Raw genomic sequence first — 10,265 nt, 5'->3', positions numbered from 1 at the left:
TCCCTAATTATTTACTGTAGATAACCTTATTAGTTTTGTTTATTAGATTTTTACTTTGGCGTTTTCTTTATATAGGATGGTTTTAAAAAGTTCATGGAAAATGCATATTACGAGAAACAACGTACAGATTTCAAACATTTCTTGCACTAAAATATATTTATATTTATGTTTGTATTTAAATTATATTTTCCCACAAAGTTTTGAAGTCCCCTCTCATTTCCCCTCAAATCTCCCAATACTTATGTCAAAGTATAAAAACAATGGAAAAAATTTTGCATCATTTTAAAAAAGTATGTCTAGTTTTTTATTATAAATTCTTTTATCTTCTCCTCCTCATAATTCTTCATGTACTATGTCAAGGATTTTCAAAAAGTCAGTGAAATATGTGTATGTATTATTAAAAAAACTATGCATGGATTTCAAAAAAAGTTTTGCACCAAAATAAACTCAAATTTTAATTTCACTTTTCCGTAATTTTTAAAGTCTCTTTCTTATTTACAAAAATTATCAAAGGCTGAGACGTTGGTCTTTCTTTTTAAAAGAATTATTTTATTTCATTTATTATTATTTTTAATTTGACCAGAGAGTGAAAGAGAGAGAGAGAGAGGGAAAGGAAAAGTGAAGGACTTGAACCATGGTTGGCAAGTATAGGAGTCCAGCACCTTAACCACCACACTACTTGCCAGTTCCAAAATTGGCCTTTTTTAAAAAAATAATTTTCTCCCTTTCTTTTTATCCTGTCTGTGGTCTTGAATAGACAGTATTTCTTTCATCTCTGGATTCATATAACTCTTATTTTCAGTATTGCCAATTATGACACTTAGTCAAAGATTATTTCCTTAATAAAAAAATAAAAGGTGAGTTTCCAGTATCCGATGCTCCAATATAATTGATCAATAAAAGCAAATTTTTCTTTTTCTTTTTTTAATGAGAGGAAAGGATGAAAGAGAGAGAGGCTTTATGTTTTTTGTTTTTGTTTTGCTAGTGTTTCACTGTCATGATCTTCTGTATCTAGCCTCACAGTTGTTTTTCCTTATTGAGCACACTCTGGCTTTCATAGAAGAGTGATCATTTTTTTTTCTATCATAGTCATCTACTAGTATGTACTTAGATCTTGAAAGCTTCATTCATATTTTTCATCTTTTCATTTCTCTTTTTCTGTTTGGTGTTCACTTTTAAGACAGTTTTTTACATAAATGCTCACAGCTAGTAAAAGTTAGAGTTTATATTTACATCCACTCAATATTTTATATTTTGTCCATTCCTGCATGGTTAAAATAGATTACCTTAACCCTCCCCACCTTATTTTACTACATACCAAATTAATGACTGTTTTATTTTGAGCAAATGTAGAGATACATAGTCTGCCCAGCTTTTCTAAATTGGTAAAAATATATATAGAAATTAAGTGAAAGTTTAATGCATATGATCATAATTGACTAGTCTGAATGAAATGCGTTATACTGAAGCAACATAATTAGAGTTGTTGTTTAACTAATAATAGCTATTAATTACTTTCAAGGGATTAGATACTCCCAACACCATTTTTAATGGCAGCAGAATTATTTCACCCTGGCATATCTTTAGTGATGTTAATACTAATGATTTTTTTTGTATTTTCTTAGTGCAGTTCAAAATGTCATCTTGTTAATAAGAATTTTGTATCAGGAATAAAAATGCATATTACTAAATTTTCTAGATGACCATTTATGTTTTTATCTCACTAACAAATGATGCCAACTGGAATGTTTGACTGTCTTCAATGTCATGGAAATTAAATAGCATTCATATGAATATTTGCTCACATTTATTTTAATCTCCTTTAAAATGAACACTTGATAATCAGAAAAGACTACTATGTACACATGGATGTAAGTGACTGAATTAAGCCCCTAAATATTATATCATATTAAGATTTAGTTTTTGAAATTAAGAAAATATATATGTTATCATTCAGTGCTCTTTCTCCTCATTCTACAGAGAAATGATGAAGAGGCAGTTGTGGATAGAGGTGGAACTCGTTCTATTCTCAAAACGCACTTTGAGAAAGAAGATTTAGAAGGTAAGATGTTCTTTTTCTTGGTTGATATGCTTTCCAGAAGTATATCTAAAGGAACATGATATTTGTCACATTGTGGAGAATTACAAAAGTTGAGAGCAGAGTAATGGTGAAGAATGTATTGGTGGGGGTAGGTATAATTGTTTTGGTGCAGATTGAAATGCCACTGTGAAAACTTGTGAACAATGAGAAGTATACATTCTTTCAATAGACATTTATTGAGCCTCTACCGTATTCCAGGCACTATGTTGTGTGCCAGTTCTTTAATAATTCTTGCTTCAAGGAAGTACAATTAATTTTTAAGTGAAAAAAAAAAGACAGATCAGCATATCAAATGCTATGTGAGAGATGAGTATAGCACAGGAGGAAGATCTAATTTAATTTATGTTGTCAGGGTAGGCTGCAGCTGAAAGAGTTAAGGACTATTGTAGTTTCACTCTTATAGATGAAGGAGCTTCAGAAAACTTCATGGAAAACTGAGTGAAAGTATGAGGTCATTGTGGTGCATAAAAGCTCTGAAATCTGTGTCATTTTTTTCACCATACACATTTCCATGAACTTTTTGAAGGTCATTGAATATATGAGACAGGTGGTGGTACTATTTATATGTGTTCTTTTCAATAGGAAGAATGAGAGAGAATTCAACAGGCAGGTGGTATGATACAGTGGTTAACTGTACTGGCTCTCGGACCAGAGTAAACTGGTTCAAGTATCTTTTATTTGCTGCAGAACCTTGAGCTATTATACTTGGGTAACATCTATGCATCTCAGTTTTCTCAATGATTAAAATAAGGATAACAATGGGATGTATTTCATGAAGTTTTTATGAGAATTAAGGAAAAACTACTTAGAGTAGTACCTGGCATAAGAATTAAATAAGTATTGGGACCAGCAGTTGGCATAATGGCTATGTCGTTGTACTCCCATGTAGTCGACTCGGTTTGAGTGCCAGACCTGGTGGCTTAAACTCACGTAGGGCACTTGGGTGTGCGTGCCCAAGATCCCGAGAGGAGAATGGAGAAGAAGGGATTGCGGTGTGGCCATCCCCCAGGGGGATGATTTCTTGCTTTTTGTCTCTCTGTCTCTGTCTTTCTGGCGAGCACGTGCACCTTATAGCAAAAATCTCTCAAAAGAAAGAAAGAAAGAAAGAAAGAAAGAAAGAAAGAAAGAAAGAAAGGAAGAAAGAAAGAAAGAATTAAGTAAGTATTGATGGTTATCATGACACCACAATTTAATGTACACACAGCACTAGTTCTTTTATTTCATTTAAAAAAAAACTCTTTTAGGTTTTTGCCATAGGGACATGGGTTTGCCAGAGAGAGACAGTGAGAGGAAAGTTAAAAAAAATCACCCCCCAGCAGGGATAACCATGCCACAGTTCCTTCTGCTTCATTCTCCTTTGGGGATCTTGGGCATGCACACACATGCTACTGGTTTGATTTTCCAGCTACTGAGTCTGAGATTTTAACTATGATCTGCCATGTGAGAGTCCAGTATCTTAACCACCATGCCAACATACTGGCCTATATTTTTATTTTTTTGGAGTTTTTTTTTTTTTTTTCTTTTTGCCATAGAGTGCACATGCTCATTGTAGAGGGAGAAAGAGAGAGAGACAGTGAGAGGAGAAATGAGAAATTGCCTCCCCCTCCAAGGGAGATGGCCATGCCACAATTCCTTCTCCTCTAGTCTCCTCCAAGGGTCTTGGGCATGCATGCACATGTGCCCAGAGTGATTTTCAAGTCACCGGGTCTGGAACTCAAACCACTGTAGCCACGTGAGACTTCAGTAATGTATCCCAGCCATCTACTGGCCCAGTCCCTATTATTTAAGCAGAAATTATTGGTAGTCAGAAAAGTCAGGACATATTTTTCCTTGCAAAAATTCATCATGACTTTTCCGACAACCCAATATTTTAGGGAGATAAAAGATGTATAGTATTTGTCATCTTTTGACAGTGAAACTTAGTTGATCTTAAGTACAAGTAATTAGATAGAGCTCCTTATTAAGAGCTTTCCTAATCCACTGAGCTGAGAAGTAGGATTTTTTTTCATTTTAAGCACTGTGACAAACTATTAAATTTACAGTCACATTTATAATTTTTTGCATATAATCTTTAACTACAAAAATCACATAACAGGAGAGTTAAAATAATATTTACCAACAGCTTGCAACAACTATACCTACTCTGTGCCTGGCATTTTGCTTGGTTGCACAGATAACACCCAGGCCCATAATTTCTCATTGGATTTGAAACATCCTGATAGTACATATTTTTCTAACAGCATATTTACCTTCCTACATATGTCATGCCATGAAAAGCTATTCCTATAGTCACTAAATACTTTATAATATTGTTTTGTCCTAGCCCATACTAAATGGATAAACATTATGGCATTTATTGATGCTCTGGAGGGTTCTGTTATCTACACAAAGATTTTCTAGATCTATTAAGGAGTTCTGGGTTGATTACCCAGAATTAGCAAATAATGCAGGGATGATAGGATGGATGTTGCAGTTCAGCATAATATAAAATGAGTAGGTGGGAAAGCACAACCGAGAAAGGTAATATTACTGGGGTTAATGGCAGTGGTAATTCCTCCTTTCGAGCAATTGAAGGACATGAACAGAACTCCACTTTTTTAGATCTTCTTTCGTAATGTAGACAATATACAATAAATACATAAAATGAAATAGAGTTGAGAATTGCTATCGTAGACAAAACACGTTTTATAAATATAAACTGTTCTTTCAACTAATATTTTAAGTTTGAAAATTAACATTTCTCAGGATTTATGTGTATGTACTTAGCTAATAAAATTACTGGTATAATTTTATCATCCTGAATACAGCATGTAGAAATGCCAGATGGTTGTAAAAGTATCTTTAAAATCTCAGGTGCAATGTATTTAAAAGAAAATGATCACCTGCTCAATAACAACAGCTTGGTGTAGTATATTAGTTAATTTATTCATGTGTATTATATATTCTGATGAATGATATGTCAAATATATATTTTTCACTCTCTAAACCTGTTTTGTGGTTGAAAAATATATCTTGTGCCATTTTTATCTCTTCCCCTCCTGTTACCTAAAATCAAGAGCATACAGTCTTTTTAGATTCTGCTCACCTCCTACACCATGTGTCAGTAAATTCTTTTGATTTGTTCTCATCCCCTCCTTTCCATTCCCACAGTTACTACTCAAATTCCTTCCCTCTTCTGTATATTGTACACTGTATCTTTCTCCTGGTAGAGCATTTTTAGTATTGCTAGAGTGTTCTTTCTAAGCCTACTTCTGCTTCCTGTAGTAGGCTAAATGTAGTAAGGGGCATTGAATCCCTGTATTTAGACAACCTCAGAATACTAAATAGACTAAAAATTAATAAGGCTAACCAATTTTCATTTTTGATCTCTTACATCACTGTGGGATTAGTATTATCAGAAGCCTAAGATTACAAAAGGATAAATACATTAATACCCTGAAATTCTTTCTTATGCTTGTCCTTTAATACATGTGTAGCTGAGAGATTTTCCAGATAACATAAAAAATACTGATCAAATTTAAATTTTAGATAAACAACGAATAACTCTTTAGTATAGATACGTCTTCATGCAATGTTTTCATTTATTTATTTTTTATTACTCATTGCTAAATCTGGAATCCCTAGTAGTGGATGTGACAAGAAACCACCATCACCATGATTTATGGATTAAGGTATTTATTTTGTCAATTGTCAGTGCCTGCAAAGTTTCTGCTTAGGCATTCTCTGCAGCTCAGAGGAGTTGCTTTTTGCTTATGGAAGCTGCTGCTTCTATGGCAAACTGAATTATTGAAGGAATGCAGAAATCTGGCTCTCTTGCCCTAATCTGAAACAACTCTGAGGGGCTGCCACAGCTTCAGTTTTCTCTGTGGATTTGATTGAAGCTTCTATTACAATTGCACCATAATTCAAATTCTCCCTGTACCAAATCCTGCTTTCATAATTCTTTACATGTCTTATTGTTGACAGTTCTCTGCAAACTCTTTAAACGCAAATCTGTTTCAGAATCTGTTTCTTATGGAACCTGACTCTTCCACTGATCATTACTCACATTCCCAAATAGTACCAGTTGACATATTTGTTATCTGGCAGGGCACTCACATCCTGTGAGTGGAGCTAAGAAATATTGGAGTGGGTTAGAAGGCTCTGGGAATATTTGGCCATGACAGTAAATGAAAATCAATATTGTGTCTGAGGGAGAATGGTAGAGATTAATGTTACCTTTAAAGTGTAATAGGATTATTTGTTTTCTTATTGTTGACTTGTAAGAGTTTTTCATATAGGCTAGCTACTAACCCATAGCTATAATATCAGATATATTATTTATAAATTTTCCCCATTGTGTAGGTTGCCTTTTCACTCGATTGATTGTGCCTATTGTCCAGAAAGTCTAAATGTTGGTGTAGTATAACTTATATATGTAGTTTTATTACCTGTTTTGGTGGCACATTTAGGACATTTTTGCCAAACCAAATATGAAGTTTTCCCCTTCATTTTATTATATGTTTTCTTATAAGTTTTGGGTCTTATGACTAGGTCTTTGATGTATTTTGAGTTAACTTTGATACATGCACTTTTACCCATCATATTCCTTTGTTTTCAAACAGTATCTCTATTGTAACTTGCATAATTCTCCATAAGCTGATCCCCCCATCATTGATGTATAGATAACCTGTTTAGAGAAAGAGAATGTAGGACCAGCAGTTAGTGTAATGGCTATGTCGCTGGACTCCCATGTAGCCTACCGCGGTTCGAGTCCTGGCCCCAGTGGCACATGTGCATGCGTGCCCAAGATCCCGAGAGGAGAATGGAGGAGAAGGGACTGTGGCGTGGCCATCCTCCCTGGGGGGTGATTTCTCGCTTTCTGTCTCTCTGTCTCTCTCTGTCTTTCTGGCGAGCGCATATGCCCTATAGTAAAAACTCTCCCCCCCCAAAAAAAAAAGTTAAAGAAAAAGAAAGAGAATGTTATTTTCCATGTATTTAGCAAGTATTTCTAGTATAATTTTTGCTATTTTCTATAGCCTAAGAACTTTCTGTTCAAAAATCATTTTTATGCCCCATGCTGAATTGGTGCTTTCTCATCTCCTCCATTTGCTTGGGTTTTTCTGACACAGAAATAGAGTGCTTATTCTCCTCATCCATTATTATTACTCAGTTTTCCCAAGAGAATTATATTTTTCATCCCAACCTCTTCTGAGTTTATACTTTTTCTTGTATTATTTTGTTATATATATTATTTTGTTATACACACACACACACACACATATCCTGATATCTAGCAGTATTTCTTTCTTTTTTTTTTAAAAAAAAGATTGTTAATTTAATTTTCTGTTATCGTTATTCTTAAATTTACTATAGCACATGTGTGCTTACCAGAGAGAAAAAGAGATAGAGATAGAGAGAGAGAGAGAGAAAGAGAGAGAGAGAAAAAATGAGAAAGCAAGCTGCCCAAACTGGGACTAGAACCTGATCAGCCATGTGAGAGTCCAGTGATTTAACCACCATGCCACTTGCTGGCCCTTCCAGCAGCATTTTTAAAACTACATAGATAATAAATAATGTTTTGCATTAAATCTTATTTATATATAACTCAATAATATATCATTAATCGGACAATACATTTATGCATTTTGATAGAAGCACAATTAATGTTTATAAAATATTTAATTACTAGGCCAGGTGGTGGCATGGTGATTAAGGTAGCTGGATTCCACGTGGCTGACAGCATTGTTGGAGTCCTGGACCCAGTAGCTTCAAAAACACACAGGGAGGGACCAACAGATGATCTGATGGTTATATCACTGGACTCTGACGTAATTGCCCATGGTTTGAGTCCCGGAATGGGAGGCTTAAAACTCACACTGGTACATGTGTGTGCATACCGAAAATCCTGAGATGAAAATGGAGGAGAAGGGATTGTGGTGTGGCTCCTTTCTGTTCCTCTGTCTCTCTGGTGAGTCCACGTGCCCTATACCAAAAATATTCTCTAAGACCAACAACAACCAAACAGGGGGGCATATGTGCATGAATGCCCAAAATCCTGGCAAGAGAAATGGAGAAGGGATTGTGGCATGGCCATCTTCCATGGGGAGTGGGACTCTTTATCACTGTCTCTCCCATTCTCTGTCTCTCTCCAGTGAGCACATCTGCTCTCTTACATATTAAAAAAACATTTGATTGCTTCTCCTACATTCTTCTCTTGGGACCTTGGGCATGGACACATATGCTACTGGTATGAGTCCCAAGCTGTCAGGTCTGGAACTTCTTTTTTTTTAGGTTTTCGCAATAGGGCACGTGCGGTCGCCAGACAGACAGAGACAGAGAGACAAAAAGCGAGAAATCACCCCCCGGGGAGATGGTCATGCCGCAATCCCTTCTCCTCCATTCTCCTCTTGGGATCTTGGGCACGCATGCACACGTGCCCGGCATGAGTTCTAAGCCACCAGGTCCGGGACGCGAACCACGGTAGGCTACATAGGAGTCCAGCGACATAGCCATTACGCTAACTGCTGGTTCCCTCAGGTCTGGAACTTGAACCACGGTCCACTATGTGGGAGTCCAGTGACATAACCATTATGCCGTCTGCTGATCCCATTTTTTTCAAACATTTAAGGAATTAATACCAATCCTTCTCAAACTCTTCCAAAAAGTTGAAGAGAGAATGCTTCCAAACTCATTGTATGAGGTTGGCATTGCTTTGATATTGAATCCTGACACGGATACTGACAGGTATAAAAATTACATACCAGGACCAGCAGTTAGCGTAATGGCTATGTCACTGAACTCCCAAGTAGTCGGCCGCGGTTCGCATCCCAGACCCGGTGGCTTAAACTCATGCCAGGCGCGTGTGCGTGCACGCCCAAGATCCCAAGAGGAGAAAGGAGAAGGGATTGTGGTGTGACCATCCCCCCTGGAGGGTGATTTCTCACTTTCTGTCTCTCTCTGTCTTCCTGGTGAGCGCACGGGCCCTATAGCAAAAACCTCTCAAAAAAAAAAAATTACATACCAAGGCATGCGTAGGCAGCTCCAGGGACTGCGAGTCATGACCGGGACAGACGCAAGTCTGTTGCATGAGTGCCTGCTGCTTCTGCCTCAGAACCGAGTGAAAACTGTGTATGAGGGATTCATTTTGGCTCAGGGAAAAGACTTCCACCTTAGAATATTGTTGCCTGAAGATTTACAACTGAAGAATGCAAGATTACTGTGTAGTTGGCAGCTGAGAACAATGGGTATGATCACATAGTACAAAAGAGAATGCAGCACTCTCCTGATCTAATGAGCTTTATGATGGAATTGAAAATGGTTTTGGAAGTTGCTTTAAAGAATAGATGAGAGCTATATGCACTACTCCTCCCCAGTTCTACTCAAGCCTTATTGAAGAGATAGGAACTCTCGGTTGGGATAAACTTGTGTATGTGGATACTTGCTTCAGTACCATCAAGTTAAAAGCAGAAGATGCTTCCGGTAGAGAGCATCTAATCACTTTCAAACTGAAGGCAAAGTACCCTGCAGAATCACCAGATTGTTCTGTGGATTTTTCTGTTCCATTTTCTGTTTCCTGGACACCACAGAACTCCTTAACATGCCTTCACAGTCAGTTTTTGGCAGCATTAGAATCACTGAAGACCTTCTGGGACATTATGGATGAAATCAATGAGACGACCTGGGTGCTTGAGCCAGAAAAAACAACATGGAGTGTGACAGCTTGCAGAATTGCATTAGGGAGTAATGCTTCCATAAATATAGATGTAGACCCCAGGCATCCTACTATGCTTCCTGAATGCTGTTTTCTTAGAGCTGACCATGTGGTAAAACCCCTGGGAATAAAACTGAGCAGGAACATACAGTTGTGGGATCCAGAAAATAGTTTGTTACAAAATCTGAAAGATGTTTTAGAAATTGATTTTCCAATTCGTGCTATCCTGAAAAAATCTGACTTTATTATGGATTGTGGAATTTGTTATGCCTATCAACTTGATGGTGCCATTCCTGATCGAGTGTGTGATAACATCCAGTGTGGATACCCATTCCATTATTCCATCAAATATGCTTATATGAGTGGTTGAAAGCACTAATCACAAGTAGACAGAGTTTTAACATCTTGTTTGGTGAATGTCCATTTTGTAGTAAGCCACTTACCTTGAAAATGTCTGGAAAGAAACCCTAA

General features: G+C 36.7%; 1 pseudogene; it reads left to right on the top strand.

The window, feature by feature from the left end:
- Window positions 1-9,140: 9,140 nt before the first annotated feature.
- Window positions 9,141-10,265, top strand: LOC102478956 (E3 ubiquitin-protein ligase FANCL pseudogene; annotated as a pseudogene).

Source organism: Tupaia chinensis, unplaced genomic scaffold, assembly GCF_000334495.1.
Source record: "Tupaia chinensis unplaced genomic scaffold, TupChi_1.0 Scaffold000674_2, whole genome shotgun sequence".
Lineage (NCBI taxonomy): Eukaryota > Metazoa > Chordata > Mammalia > Scandentia > Tupaiidae > Tupaia > Tupaia belangeri.
The sequence above is the reverse complement of the archived record's forward strand: the minus strand, read 5'-3'. Positions and strand labels throughout refer to the sequence as shown.